Raw genomic sequence first — 16,941 nt, forward strand, 5'->3', positions numbered from 1 at the left:
GAATCTGCATTTTAAGACAGAGTAGATTCTATCTACAAAAGAATATGTAGTAGGTAACTATGGATTTATAAATACAGATTTTGTACATATATCTGTGTATATGATCAGTAAAAGGMATCTATTTCCAAATTTAATAGTATTCTAAGTGTCAGCTGAGAGAGATTTTTTTACACCCAGGTTATAAATTCCTGAAATTGGGGATTCATAATATGGAAATGTTTGGAAACCTTTATTTATAGCAGTACTAGCAGATGCTGCAATAATGAATACTAGCCTTTAAGCTGTTCTCATTCTGGTATTCCAATAATTCACACCAATTTTTATTACGAGGCTTCTGATGTAATGTAATGTTCAGTGACTGTCACACAATCAAAACACACATTTTTCAAGTGTATGTGTCTTTTCTTGTGAGTAGAGCTCTGTAATTGAAAGCGTTTTATCAGCTCTGGAGTTAAAGACATTGGAGGTGGGAGGGAAGGGATTTAGGTACACAACTCTTGTTGATAATGGGAGCTTCCCTGTTACTAAATGTTTACTAAAGATAAAGACAAAATATATTTGTGGCATGAACTTCAGATAATATTTTACCTGTTCTTTGAGCAGGTAAGCAAAACAAATACTTTGCTCTACTATTTTCAGTAGTGAATAGCAATAATTCTCAAAGAGGGGTAAAGAAAAAAAAAAAAGAGCAACCTTGACTCTGCTTATACTAAACTAAGTGGTGCTATTTAGACAGGGGCTAAGAGCAGGGGCAGGGCAGAGCCATGCTTCCTCTGGGAATATGCAGAAAAAGACTGCTCAAAGTGCCTGTGATGACAGAGATTGTTTCTTTGTGTGCTCTTGACATGCTTTGGGATGGGTGGGGAAGGAGTCAAACCACGATCCATCTCTTTTCTTTTTCCTGCCTTTGCTATTTCTGAGTGTGTCCTTGGAGGCACCAAACCCTGACTCCTCTCCTTGCATCATTGGACCCTCAAGTGTTTTCTTTATTCTGTGTGTCCATGACAAACACCCACTGTCTAAATACAATTACATTTAGCTCCTCAGTTTTGACAGTACCTGAGACAGCCAGCTAACAAATACTGAAGTCTTTAGTCAAAGTAAGGAGTTTCCAGAGAATACATTTCTCTTGAAAAGTGGCTGAAAAGTGTGGGTTTTCAAGGCAGGCTCGCATGTGTATGCGCTCAGTGTTAGACCCACTTCTTGTGAAGGCAGAAGGGCTAATTTTTCTTTGTCCTAAAGCCACCCAAGACGGAACAGAGCTCAAGTTTGAGGACACCTCAAGGAGGACCTGGACAAAATGGACCTTCAATTTGGGGCAGCTCCCCTTCAAYGCTGGATTCATGACTGTTTCCCACAGGTGAACCTGGCCTGTCAAGAGCCAGAAGGAGGTCTGTCTGGAGTTCCCCTCCTCGATACGGACTGGGTGTATAATAGCCTCATGGTGACCACTGAAGCCAGCTTGCTCTTTGAGCCTGCACCCCGAGTCACTGTAACTGCAGTACTTTGGTATCCCTGAACACAGGGTGAACTGTGTCTTCTTCTATGCTGTGCCAGCACCTGAATTAATGGTAATTCTGATCTGTAAAATCCAATTTATGAATTTATTTTAGTCGTTATATTAGCCCTTAGGAAATGTGGTAAAACCAATAGTGATGAACAGCTCTGCCACTTTAAGCCTCCAGAGATCATTACCTCTCAGTTAGCTGTACAAGGTCTTCATCTGCATCCGCTGTAGATAACTTCCAGGGCAGAATGCGAAGCAGACTTGTTTACTCAAGCATTTGCCTGATTACTCACATGACAGTGATAAGGAGTGTATTTGTTGGCAAACAGGTGTAACTCATCAATAACAGTAGCAGGAGGTCATTTGATGACATACTTGGACACACTATGTGTTTAGTTTTAAAAACACTCATCTGTCATGCGCAGGGGAGCTAAAGATGCATGCTGCATATATCAGAGGAAAGTCTCTTGGGCACATCCCCAAATCCACCAAATGTTTTCCTATGCTAGCCCTGGCTGTGGTGTTCAGTGACCTTTCAGATTGCCAGCTACATCTGTTTGGTCTGGACGCTCATTTCACTCCGCTGTCAGGTTGCAAGTCCCGCTGTGTTCTCCTCATCCAGGACCAAGCACTGGCACAGGGTGCAGCCAAAACCAAGCTATGTCCAGTGCTGTGTCCTGGGTGTTGTGCTTTGCTCACCTGAGCCAGGATGCAAGCAAGCCACCAAAAGGAATGGGAAAAAAAMTGCTTTCTGGGAGAAGCTGCTAGCTGCCCCATAGAGGAGAGTGCTGCAACCCGATAGCCATGGGTGTCCTGCAGTGTGGAGCACTTGTGGTGGACTGGCTGCAAATCTGCATCTCCTTACAGGTTCCCTATGGGAACATGGATTAGAATAAATTTCTATACACAGATAAATTCGTTACAGATTGGGGTATCCTGTCAAATACTCCAGAATCAAGGCTCTGATTGGATCTATGATATTTTAACAAACTCTATAGACTTTCCTTCTTTATATATAAGTTCTATATGGTTTGCTTCCAAAATGCTAGTATAACTGTAAAGGAACAGGCAAATTTTATTCTACAGTGCTGATAGAAGGTATCTGATTTTTCCTTAATACATTACAAAAATCTACTCATTCTCAGTCTATGGTCATAAGCAGTCATGGCTTTGCCCATGTGTGAAATTTTTGTCATATACACTGACAGTCAAGTCCCACCCTGACTCCGTAGGCAGCTGCATGTTTAAGATGCTCTTTCTGTTAAATGCCATTGCACACCCTCTCTTCCACATCAGGTTTATGCAAAATCTGTAAATCCTGAAATATCCTTTGGAGACTACACTCAGTGTTGGTATTTGCACATATAAAGAGGCTATCACAATGGTAATATTTGTTTTAATCTTGCCTTTTTTTTTGTACTAAAACTGAGCTCACCAGGCTGGGTATTAGAGGTTCTTTTTGCTGTAATTTTAGCCATGTATTATTTGTCCTCTGTATGAATATTTACTATTTTAGAGGTGTAATGAGGGTAATGAAATAGCAGCACTTATTTATAATATATATACATGTGTGCTTGTACATACATGCATATAGTACAAGGTTATGAAAACATTAGGATATTAATACAAATGAAAAGGACATGTACTGTAAAGAAAAGAAAGAGAGGGAAAAAAAAAAAGCATCATATTTGACCAGTATCTATTTTTATCATTTTCCACAATGGATTGTTAAGTCAGTTATTCTACAGGAGGGAGGAAAAGATCTTATCGTACTGTATGATTATCTTGGAAGGATGGATAAAAATGAAATTAAAGGATAGGAGTCTATATCAAGATACAGATATATTTATATTTGATTTCAAAAGGCTCACTTTAGTCATTCTTCCCCTTCATAATTCAGCTCTCCTTCCACCCCCATTTCCTCAATTCTAGCTAAATGTAACCCTAGTATATCCATATAGAGTAAATCTGCATGGCAGAAAGACTATTTCAGAGAGATTATTCAGTAGAGAGAGTCAATAAGTCATAATTAAAATGTGCAATTACAGAACTTTGAAACATATGCTTCAATGTTTGTGCCATCCTCTGTAAAAAGAAGGATATCTGTTTTCCCTTAAATAATTCTTAAAATACAGTTTAAAAGTAGATATCAAGCTTCTTCATCAATGTTAAAATTCTTGTGAATGAAATTTGACTTTCACTTTTGTCTTTCCAGCTTTTAACGTGGAACCCTCTCCCTTTAAGAGAACCCTCTTCAGGGCATACAATTATAGGAGATATAAACATGAGTACATCCATACATACAGAAATGGGGAGAGGAAGAGAGCAGCAGCTACTGATCCCTTTTGGATCTGTTTGTCAGGAAAATTATATATTTTTTTTATTTGTTAGGTCCATAAATGTGAGCAGAATAATTAATAGAGCTGCAGTAAGCAATTTGCCACAGATTCAAATGTGGTAAGCCAGCATCTCTTTATTTTCCCACTAGGGAGAGGTCACCAACTTGCTGCCATTCGTTCACTTAGTCGTGGGAGGAAAAAACAGTTTCAGAACTGCCAGCATTGATATATATGTTTGACACAGTCGTTTTAACTGAGTAAGACCAGCAGCCAAGAAAAGAAAAAGGCTGAAAGCCCAGAACAAAATTGGTGTATCTAAGTATTTAATCTTTTCTTCTTGTGAGTTTTGTCATGCAATTTTTAAGCTCTTCTTAAGCTTCTGACCTTGAAGTGATTCCTCCTCTTCTTCTTTTTGTTTTAGAAAATACTCAGTAAAAATAAACCTCACCAACTACCTTTCCAGGTGTTTTCTTTTTTTTTTTTTTTTTTTTTCCCATGCAGTCCTTCTAATTAGCCGAATTTAAATGATTGACACTATGCTTTTAATGTGAAAAAGGATAGAACATGCATTAAGTAGAGCAATTAGCATACTTCTGACAACCACTTGCCTCTTCCTTGCTCAGGCCTTGCATATGCATGTTTGTGCACCTCGAGGCAACAGAAGGTTTGTCAGGAAGAGCCCTGCAAAGACAGGAAATTAAAAGCAAATGACGAAAATCTGAGTGGAAAGAAAGATGAATGGAAAGCCACAAACCAAAAAGAAAAAAAAAAAAATTAAAAAAGGCTTACAATGTAGATATGCAAGGATATTGTCATTCGAACCACAACAGATAAAACTGCTTGGATTTATTAAAACTGTCTTATACCCTTGCTTGGAGAAAATGCACAGAGTAAAATAAACTACTTGCAGATCACACTTTGCTAACGTGCAGCTTGAATTCTCTTAAATTCTCTATGCTTGGGCTTTAATTAGAAAATAAACCAGGTTTACTACAGACATACTGGTTGCTAGCTGCACAGTCAATATAAAGTTCTTTTTAATAAGGAGGGGGCTGTAAGTGCCTCAGGCTCTGAACAAGCCTCCTATATCCTACTGCCTAGCTCACTGAAGTTCATGACACTGAGCAGCATTGCAGTCAAGGAGAAAACCTTATCAACCCATCAAATGTCTGTGCAGAGACCCAAACCATTCGCTCTCAAGAGTCGTTCGTGATGTTTCCCAGTCAGCTCTGTGTGAAGTACATGTTATCATTCTCTTTGTTCAGCAAATATAACGACTGCAATCGACTGCTTTATTTACTATGCACAGGGATTAAATTTTTCTTCCTCCTGAGAGCTAATTTAAAGGTCTGGTTTTCACTCACTTCTCCATTTACGCATGTTTTGAACAACAAATTGAAGAACCATTGTATTAATGCATGAAATTCCTAATCTTGAATTAAAATCTTCTCCTCACTACAGCTTTGCTCTCCTAGTAACCAAGGGGAGACCACAGGSTGAGGATGAATTCAGAGTTTTCCTTCTGCTGTTGACAGCATGGAAAGCATCGCAGAGGCAATTCGCTCAGTCCCACCTTGCTCAYGCAGGGCACTCTAGCAGCTGATCTCTCTCAGAGGAGATTATTTACTTGCCYTTAGATAGCATAGATATAAGATAAAAACAAGAGAAAACACAAGTTGCAATTGTAATTCCCTTGACTCCTTCCTCCACAAAAGACATTATTTGCTGGCTGGAACTTATTTTCATTAATGGATTTTGTGTTTGAGCAAGATGCTGTCTTGATGGTTTTGGTGGCTGTCATCATCTTTCCTGAAGAAATACAGTGCCCATCACCCAGTGGAAATTTCCTCCTATTTTCTGGCTAGCATGTGTCAACTACGTGCTGCAAAGACTCTCTAAAGAGTCATTTAGTCTCTGCCCTGGGAAAAGGTAGAATTCATTGTTTTGCAAAGAGGGCCCATGCATCAAAACCAGAACTAAGTGATATCTAAATGTCTAACTCTCTTTGAGGGGCAAATTTCACTTTCTTTCCTTATTTCTTGTTAAGGCAATCAATAAGGGTGAAATATTAAGCCATTGCTATTTTTTTGAGATGCAGTTTTAAACCCAGGAACAGAGCACTGAATCTCTTATGCAGTTTCTACACTAAAAAAACACACTGACTAATATAAAAAAAAAATCATGGAAGTAGAAATAAATCAGATTTAGAAGACTAAATTGAAATAATATATTGGTGAACACTGACCCAGCTATGCGGATTAATATTTTGATTTGCAAAGGCTGAAGATAACACATTTCTTTATTCTCAACAGAAAAAGAAATGTGTCTCATGTTTTGAAGATACATAACTAATTTTTTGGTTGAGGGGATTCCTAATATCCAGGAGGAAGAGTCCCATTTCCTGCAGATATTATGCCAGAAATTCTTAGGACACAACAAAAAGAGTGAACTAYCCTTGCTAAGTCATCCAGATGACTTAAAGCAGTTCTTCAAGAAAAGATGTTAAATTCTGAGTCTTACTAGTCCTTTTGTTTTTATAACTTTTTGCTGCTGCATTTTTAGGAATGTGTTAAACAGAAGAAAGTATTTTCAGAAGACAGAGATAAATTTTCATGGGATGTGCTTAAGGAAAAAAGATAYAACTGATTATAAGATAATAATTGATAATACTTAACACTGCAATTGCATCCTTCCCTCGAAGACTTAACAATTTAACAATTAATCTCTGCATGACTCCTTTGAGATGAGTTATATTTATTAAAACCACCTCACCCAGTATTAACTCAATGTTGGTTAATCGCATGTAGAAAACAATGCCTASCATGTAGGAGAAATTTTTGATATAAAATTGACACTTCAGGAGAGATTTACAGAAGCAGAATATAATTACATGAATTGGAATTTGGCCAAAACATTGGCATTAACACTAACTCTTGTGAAATGTCAAGAAATATTTAATAACAAGTTTCTAACCCAAGGGAAGTGATCCTGTGAGAAGCTCCTTGTCTTACATTTTGTTTTAAAAACTGTAAAAAAATAAACASAAAAAGAAGATGTAAGCCCAAAAGCTTTTTTTAACACATTTTGATACAATATTTAGAACTTGTTGCTGCTGTCTCTAAGTTTTTCTATGTAAAGAAATAGATTGGAATAGCTCTGATGAAATAAATTRTTCTGCAGTAGCTACTTCAGGATACCTTGTTGCATGCGCAATGTATGCTAGAACAGAAGTTACTTTATTCTGGAATAAAATATCACGTTAATTAGGTGATTTAAAAAAAGAAACTTTTTATCCAAAATAACTTATGTACAAAAGGAACTTACAACAAATTATTCCAAAATGATATTTTACCATAAATGGCTATTTTATCYGTGCTATAATTGGAAAGAAGTCCCAGAAATAGGCTGTTAAACRGGCAATGAAGTTGTTGTAGTCAATATAATTGAATAAGTTGTAATGRTGATCAGAACTTAACTAAATGTTGATAAGGTCTTCCTCAGTTCTCAGAGTGTGTGTGTCAGAAAGTCTATCTATCTATACCATATGGTGTAATACAGGGTGTTACATATGCCTAAAATACTTTTACTGCCACTGGTCCTACATCATCACAGCTACAGCAATCTAATACTGAAGGGTTTAATGTAGAGTTATTTAACTCACTACTGAAATTGTCATGTGCTTCAGGGTCCTTCATACCCTGACAGTCCTTCAGAGTATGCTGTAATCCAAAATAATGATTCATTGTTGGAGCAATAATTCCTGGGCTACAAATCTTTTTCTCTATTAAAAAAAAAAAGAAAAAAAGTAAATAAAAGTAAAATATTTTAAAAAATATTTATAAAAGGAATAAGTCCAATATTTGGATACAAGGCAATTTATACAAGTCTCAGACCAGGACTCTAACTTTCTAAAAGTGCAATTCCAAGGTACTGTAACCTATTGAAATAAATAGTTGAGTTCTTTTTCTGAAGTCTCTTATCTGCTGTCTGTGAAGCAGTTTTAATACCTACATACTTCCAAAAATCTACTGCTAAATCATTCCACTCCACTTCACTGAGTAGAGTYACCTCGTATGAGCAGCTCAGACAGTCAAGACTACCCAAGAGTAGAAACTGGCAGAGGCTTGGGTGCTGAGTGTGTACTGACTGCAGAAAGATAGATTTAAGTATTACACTCAGTATTCAAGGAAATCACTTAGCTACATGCAAGCAACTTTAATCTTCTTCCTGGAGCTGTTAAGATACCAGTCCTCTCCCACCCCATTCTTAACACAGAATCATGATCCCTTATTTTGCTTATCCCGATCATCACTTTATATGCTTCAGATGTATGCTGTACCAGCATGTAATTGGTTTACTTGGAAAASTATAGAAAGTAAATTACAGAAAACCAGAGTTAGCATTTTTATTCTGAAGAAAAAGGCTCTGGAATCTTCAATAATCASAGGAAACCAAGATCTCAGTTTTACATCACTGGCAGCTGTATACCTCCAGCMGAACATTGACTCTTACTATCATTTACTCAAAGAATTTGATGCATTTTTTGAAGTCCTGACAAAATTCTTTTATATTCCAAAGAGCCACATGTTCTAGGTGTCCCTGCTTGAGCAGGGAGGTTGGGCTAGATGATCTCTAGAGGTCCCTTCCAGCCTTAATTATTCGGTGATTCTGTGACATGTTGTGTARGAAGTCTCATATTATTTTGATCTAGGGAACTGTCTGACTAGGGAAGCTGAATGACTACTTTCCTTCTAGTTTTCTAGRTCTCTTGGTGCACAAATGTCTGAAAGACATAAATATCATCAAGAAAAACTGAGCAGACTACACAGAGAAAGTACAGCAGTATGGGAAGCAAGCAGTCAATATTCACTTCAGATATTACAAGRTAAATTTTAAGGCACACAAGGTACAAGATACACCAGTTTGGGTGTGAAATGGTCTTTTAATGAAATTGATTATACTTCTATTGCCTCGTTTATAATTAAGCATCACAAAGCATCTAAGAGTATAAGATCTAGAATAATCCTTTATTGTGAAGGAATGAATTAGCCAAGGCAAGAAGAGAATGATTCAGTAGAAAGTGCTTGACTTCTCAGTATTCATTTGATTATCTTCAGAGATTCACAATGCAAATGCTTCCATTTGAATATTTACTTTGTTTTATTTTTACTTTATTTCTTTTTTAATAATCAGAAAGATCAACAGAAAGATATTGATTTGGGGATATTGCTTATTTTATACTCTTTTTTTGTACCTCARTAAATATCTAAAATACATCTCATGAGTTCAGATAATGACTGTTTCCCTTGAGTATAAGAGTTGCTTAGGATAATTCCCTAAATATCATAACTGAAGTTCAGTTAAAAAGTAAAAAAACACTGTAATAGTAAAGTCAGGTTAGAAAAATCTGCCCTGTTGTGCCTACCAACTTTGTAGCTATATAGTAGGCAGGAAGGTCTATCTCTTCTCTGATATATTCAAAGGAGATCACACAACTGAAAGGCACAAGCAGATATTGTGGGRCTATTCCCACCAGAGTAAGATTGGAAGTGGCCCCATCTTGCTGGCCAGGGAGCTTACCTGAGCTCTTGAAAGGACATTGTACTGGGAACAGGGCACTGCAAAGAGGATGGAGCAATCGATATGTGCACAGCCATGCACGGTGGGATTTCAAGGTAAAGTTATTCTGTGGGTGTCCCAAAAGAGATGTAAGATGTAAGAGCTTTGCAAGTGCAGAATTCACATATACATAGCTCTGTTTTGGCATCTTCTGTTACTTGTTTATCAAGGCACTTGGTTTGCCTCAAAACTACTAGGTAATTTTTTATTCTGTTTCCAGTGAGTTAAACAATAAAAAATTCCCAATTACTCAATTTGAGTGACTTGGAGTGGATAATAATGAATGAAATGTTAAGAAGTAGTTTTATGAAAGAAGAAAAATCATGAGACTTGCATTTTTGAAACATTTTTTTTTAAGTGTTTTTGAAGTATTTTTTTCCTCTTGCTATTGAATCTATTCAAATRAAACATATCCGGGCATTTTCTGGGAAAGGTATTTACATGTTTTTCCGTGCTTTCAGTTTCTTTATGCTTTTGAAATTCTAGTCAAATTATTCTTAACTAAGAGTGATAATATGTGGTAACAGAAATAAAATAGTAATTGGAAATCTCTTTACTTTTCAGAATTCCTTTAAATTTTGAAATATTAGAATGCTCTGTTTACAGTGTTCTTTTTTTTCCTTTTTTCCTTTTTTTTTTTCCAAAGTAAAGGAATCATGTGAAGAGCTGGAAGTGGTTAGGGGAAATAAAAATGAAAATGAGGTAACACAACCTAGTCAGAATAAAGTTGAACATAGTTTGTCAGTGACAAGCCAAAAATAATAAATGAAAAGAGAAAAAAAAAAGGAAGAGGAATCTGAACTAAAAAAAAAAAAAATTATCAAGAAAAATTCATCAAGAAAGAAGAGGTGTACAGTAACAGGTGATTCAGCACTATTTTGCAAGGAGTGATATTGATGAAAATTCTGTTTTGCTGATTAGTGACAAGACTTCAACACTTCTCAAGTCAGTACTTTGCTGAGGAGGCCAGGATTAAATTTAACTGTGGCAGAGCCTCCACATGAATTGCATTTTCTGGATGGTTGCTGGTCATTTTGTACAGCCCCCCTTTCTCCACTGTGAAGGGCTAGTGCCTATTTACAGGTTGTTAGTTCCTGCCTGGTTTATTTGAAAGGAACATGCTCAAACAAGCAAACTGCTCTGAATTTCTTTGCTTTGGGGAGGGGGGCTGTAAAATCTGTGCTSTTCACTGGCTTCATGCTCTTTAGGGGCATGATTCCCTAGTATTACAATACTAGGGAAATGCAGGGGAACATCACATGAGAGCAATGACATACTGGATGGAAAACCAGGTGGGATCAATTAAAAACAAACAAACATACAAAACCCCCTAAAAAACAGGGCAAAATTGCATGTTTTAAGTTAATTATTTGCCCAGTGTTCACCTTAGTCTGCTGACGAGGGGCATTCAGAGCATAACTACAACCTTGATTGGTTCGCCTTTCTCCTGTTTGCAGGTCACAGTAAGCAACAACACATTTTAATAATAATCATCTGAGATTAGTAAAGTGAATGGGTTTTTGAGGGTGACTTCTGCATTCGTCTGCTACAGTTGTCTATTTTCATACATCTATTTTCAGGGTTTAGCTGCTGTGAAATGGAAATATAATTAGTGCTATTTTCACCGACAGAAAGGGGAAATGGTCTTATTACAGAAATGCCAAATGCACATAACTTCCAAGTGAAAAACCTGGAAAACCCCRTTCTCTGCTCAGTGGAGGGGCTTGCCGGCCGCCTGCCCATGTGATGACAAGGCATCTCTTCCCCACGTTGGGCTAGGCTTCCGCTGGAGGAAATAATTTTCCACTTTTAGCCAGATGCCTGAGCGCTGCTCCGAGATGGATTTGAACAGCCTGGAGCGAGGAGGGAGGGAGAGGCCTGGCCGCTCTCAGAGGCTCTGGACTCAAGGCCAGAGCAGGGAGAGAAAAAGACATCAAAGCCCTGCTCTTGAAAAGCGATGAACACTTCCTATAAGGCATTCCATACTCCYGATTTACAGGTCTGTCTATATGTGCAGTTACACATCCACTATGTTATGATACATTTTTGGCGCTGACATTAATTCACAGGCATATTAAGTTTGCTCGACCCACAACATTTCTAATATTTACAATCTTTTTAATTTCCAAATGGGAAACTGACGCTCTGTAAGAACAAAGGCTCGATATATACAAAAAGATATTCCAAAGACCTGTATTTCTGTGCACTTTGGGGTATTTAATAAAAAAACTTGTCCCAAAGTAATTTGCTCACTGTTACTAATGGTTGATGTAGACAGGGTTCTCCTGTGGGCCAGGAGCAGTCTCCTCCGCATAGTCCTCAGCCACAACTCTTCTCTTTCTTTAATATATAACTGTTGCATATAGAAATGAAGTATAATTGAAAAGAGTGATTTTGACCTACATATGTTCAAGATTTGCCTATACTTAAAAGTATGGACAGTCAGCTGGAAGAAGGCCATAAAATTCTTTCTCATGAAAAGCCATAGAAAAACATTTAAACACCAAGACAAAAAAAAAAAAAAAAAAAAAAAAAAAAACAAAAAAACAAAAAAAAAACCCAAAACTTTTCATATATTTTTTCCTATATTTTATTTATTTATTTATTGCTGAGATTGGATTGTTTGCATTTGAAGTTGTCAAGACTGTAACCTGAGTGGAAATGTCAAAATGCTTTTATTGAAAACTTGTTTTATTTAGAGGTGTTATATTTTTCACTAATTATAGGAAATTCTTCTTTAAACATAAGGATATGATTCGCTGATACTAAAGATATAATATAAGCAAACAGACACCTTAATAAGTCCCCCAAGATGGGTTTAGCATCAATATGACTTAATATTGTCCACGTGCCAACCAACTTTCCTTTGCTTTCATCTCATATTTGCACACTTTTCTAGTGTCTAGATTAATTGACTCATTTTTTTTCAGATTCTCACCTTTTATTATGTGCAGGTGACTTAAATTGCGGTGACAGTGTGAGCAAGTACTGTCGTTCTCTGTCCCAGCAGTGGCTGCCACAGATCTTTTACATGGAAGCTTTTTGGAAAAGGAACTTTTACATATGCAYTGTAGAGCTCTGCTATTATAAGAGTCACATCTCCTTATTAACTAAACCAATATAATCCCTATGGGATTACAGATGTAGGCATTATTCATTATGAAATCTGACAGATAAATCATATTATTTAATATAAACTGGAACAGCATGCTATCAAATGGTCATATGAAACACTTAAATTCTATGTTTTGATTCAACACTTCTRAAGTTAACAATTTTGGCTGATTTTAATGAGGTCCTTGGATGCAGATTTTCTTCTTAAAGGATTTTTGCTATCTAAACCMAAAATCATACGTTATATAGAAAAAAATAGAAGGAAAATGTTTGTCCTTTATTCTATTTCTCAGCACAGAAAATATTTCACATTCATAATAAATTAATGAGGATGGGAGGCATTTTCTACACGATATCATACGTGTCACAGACAACTGTTGTTTTGCAAAGCAGTTATATCAATTCAGTGTGCTTATAGTTCTAGCCTTTACTCCACAGTAAAAAAAAAATAAATAGTATTCATAAAGTCTTTCACATTATTTTCAGATAACACTTCTAAACAATTCAGCAAGATCAACTCTCCTTCTGAGGAATTTGAATAACACTGTGATTCAATAACTGAACATTTGCATCATTTAACTTTGCCTCCTGCTAAATTATCCTCCTGCCTATAGACCATTACCCTTGTAAACACAGTAGACAGAGTTAAGTCCTCTCTTGCTGAGTTTCCCACAGAAATCTCAGAAAGATTCTAGCTCTTTGTATGGATGCATTACCTGCAAAGATTAGTGTTGCTTTACAGATAACTGGAGGAAGAAGTGAGTTAACGGGAAATGGAAAGTTTGTTGTTGGCTTAAGTTGTCATTAGGGCAATTAGCTGATTATCGGGGCTCCAGGGCTGCAAACAGAGCTGTAAAAGCAAATCCTGTTGGATCCATGTGGCTCTGAGAAAGGCTCCAGGCAGGTCTAATATTCAAATAGTAAGAAATCAGATGGAAGACTGAGGTGAATACATGACTTGTGTTTACATTTTACAGTAGTGTAGAAGTCTCACACTGTGTAAAGAGTGATGATTTTAAGGTGACTAGCTAACTAATATACCATTTTTTAATATTGAGATATTTGAGAAAAAAATAATTAGAYTAAATTAAATGTTTCCTGAAAGTAGTTCTTTGATATCCATCTTCTTGAAATTAAAGCTAGTTCCTTTAGAGGAAAATGAACAGTTTCTAGTAGATATGCAGAGGTCACCACACAGTATTTCTGGTACCAACAAATGACAGACATGAGAATGTTGATGACAGACATTATAATAATTAGCATATTTTTGTAGAGTCATAATTTCTGTTTCTTGCTCTTTTCTTTTTTTTTTTTTCTTTCATCTGCCTTTCAATCAAAAATACTTTTCACTGGAAATCGAATAGCAAATGTGAAGGATTAATATTTTTAACATTTTTTTTTTTTTTAGTGGAAATGAATGTATTCCGAAGGACTGTGGGCTCTCTGTCGGTTTTTGCTCTTTTTGCTGTAATTGAATATCTACAGTAAGGCACACATAGAGATGCATAATTTTGAAGAGACTGTGATTTTATATAGATTCTCAGGTAATCATTAAAAGTAAAGCAACACGAAGAATAAAGCATCCCTGAGGATTCGGGTATAAACCTGCAAACTCATTTGTGGTTTGAATGAAGTAATGATCAGGAGCCTGAAAGTTTAGATCACAGTCTGTTTTTCACATATGGTAATTTCAATCTTTTTTTTTTTTTTTTTTTCCAATGGATCTACTTAAGAGCTATTCTGAGGAAAAACAGCTCTCTGTTGCTAATAATATTTTGGGATGTGGCTTTAAGACATGGCTAGGGGGATCCCAGTGTGATCTTGATGCTGTCCAGAGGGGATACATCCTTGTAGCCACAGCCCTTTGCCTTGTGTGGTTGGTCACCTCCTGCTTCCAGTGCTGAGGTCAGCTTGCTGCTGGGTGCGGGTACGCGCTCTGGTGCCTATACCACATACCATGGCACATGTTCACGACAGTGCTACGGCTCCAATCACAATCAACAACTCAAACTTCACCAAACTGCCCATTTGGTCAAATTGCATCCTTCATGATCTTTAGGTCTTCTTATTTTTTTATTTTTATTTTTATTTTTATTTTTATTTTTATTTTTATTTTTATTTTTATTTTTATTTTTATTTTTATTTTTATTATTTTTCCTGCTCAGAGTGGTAAGGTGAATGAGATGAAGAAACACTCAGACATGATGGGAGTAAATCAAAATAAATAAACTAGTAAATAAATACATTTAGACATATATTGTCAAATTATTCTTTTTTTTTCATGAAAAGTCAAGCTGTTAAAGTAATTTATTTAAACTGACTCAATAGGAATCTTGGTGAGGTACACCGTAGTGGATTTCTTTGTAGAAAAGCTGTTCTGACATTCAAAGTGGAATTAGTACCCTAGAAAGTGAATTACAGTGCATTCATAATTCTCATTAGACAATTCAGATATAATGAGGAGGGAACTAAGGGACACTTGCTAGTGATCAGTGCATCATCCATTAGATTCACATGTTCTCCGCTCAAAAATGGGAAGGTTGGACTAGATGATCTCTAGATGTCCCTTCCAACCTTGAATATTCTGTGATTCTGTGAGATGTGTATTTCTCAAAAATAAAGTTTGGATTATTCAGAATAAATCAGTAACTTAAATCTCACAATAAAACGGAAATGAAAAATTGTGATTTAATCAGTGAGTGCAATTAACATAGCTGTGTACTTCCATGATGTATTAAAACAACAAAAAAAATACTATGAAATAGACCATAAAATACTTTTTGTTGATTAAGTGATTGTTAGACTGCTCATTAATTTTAAAACAGGAATAGCAAGTTTCTTTGTAAAAGGTGGCTGACTTAAGAGGGTTAAGGACATAGAACATACTACACTAAAGATGCAGTAAAATAAATGATGGTCTACCTCTCTCTGCTTGCCTGTTGCAGAGTGTGATGAGAGATAAATAAAAAGATGTACGGAATCTTTAAGGAGCATATGGAATTCATTGCTGCAAGAGGCTGCTGTAAAGTGGTTAGATTTAGAAGAGGGTTATTTTACAAGCAACAACACTGAGCTAAATTGTACGGAGCAGGGGAGTAACACGATTCACAAGGCCCCTGAGCCTGGCTCGGCATTTTCAGCTGTGACAGCAGAGCATCTTGTGAGTGGAGAGAAGCCAGCGAGCATGGAGGTGTGACACACCAGAAAGCTACAAAAACGGCAAAAAAGGGACAAGAAGAACCGAGAGGTATGAAGATAGTGTGAAGAAATTACAACTGGCTCAAATGCAGCCAGGCTGTCTGTGTACATCTCTTCCCTCTGTGTTTTCTCACRGGCTGCCTCAGTGCTGTAAAGGCAGCAGGCCAAGGGGAAAGGGAGCCCAGGAGCTGCGGTGGACGCCAGCCCGCCTTAACCCTGCCATGGTGACTCAGCTTCGGCCTGAGAATGTTTGACTGATACAGCGTAATGTTTTATAAATGWTTCTTGTCTTTTTTGAATTAGGCGACTCTTTTATGCAAAAAAAAGAGGGGTAAGGGGTGTCTTGGGGACAGGGATGTGGGAAGCTTGCCTGGAAGAAGGCGTGTAGACACCTGGGAGAAACCACGTGGAGACCAACAGCAGCAAAACCCACCTTTGATAGTCTCCTCAGGAAGTCTGTGTCCCTGTCCTCTAAGGAATGTCTGCCTGCACTTTTCTGAGCCCCCAGCCACCTCCCTCCAATCATTTGTGCTGCAAGTCTCCATTCTGGCCCTTTCTCAAACCAAAACCTCATCSTTCATCCATTCCTTTGCCCATACGCAATAGCTATACACAGGGAGTGTGTACAGGGGACATGAAGAGCAAAACTGATGGTAGGATGGTGTGTGTAAAGAGTGGGTGTTCAAATTATAATCAAATCTTTTATTGTGTTTTATTGCAAAAAGAGCTGTAATTGTTTTTAGCAAGGAAGCAAGCTGCTCAAAGTGAAATTATGAATTGCTGGCTGAAGAATTGCACCATTTTCCATGTGGCACATCTTAACAGAAGGTTAAAGGGAAATATMTAGTAACCAAACATGCTAATTAGGAATATGCTAATATTCCTTCATCCTGAAAAATAATGTTGTAAAYCCTACCTCACTGAGTATTTTTACTTAGAGAAATATCACTTCAAAAAATACAGCTGTCTTTTTTATTTATCTAAATCAAGCCACTAATGTTTAAGACTTGACCATATCAAGATTTGCTCAGATGTCTTATTATGAAAAATATGGTAATAAAGTGGTATGACATACATTATCAATTAAACACATCTATTTTTAGAAAGAAAAGTCTGGGATCGTCTTAAAACTGAGTTCTTTTTGGAACAAGAAGCAAGTTTAAC

The sequence above is a fragment of the Nothoprocta perdicaria genome, unplaced genomic scaffold, assembly GCF_003342845.1.
Source record: "Nothoprocta perdicaria isolate Ctin4 unplaced genomic scaffold, notPer1 scaffold_19, whole genome shotgun sequence".
Taxonomy (NCBI): Eukaryota; Metazoa; Chordata; class Aves; order Tinamiformes; family Tinamidae; genus Nothoprocta; species Nothoprocta perdicaria.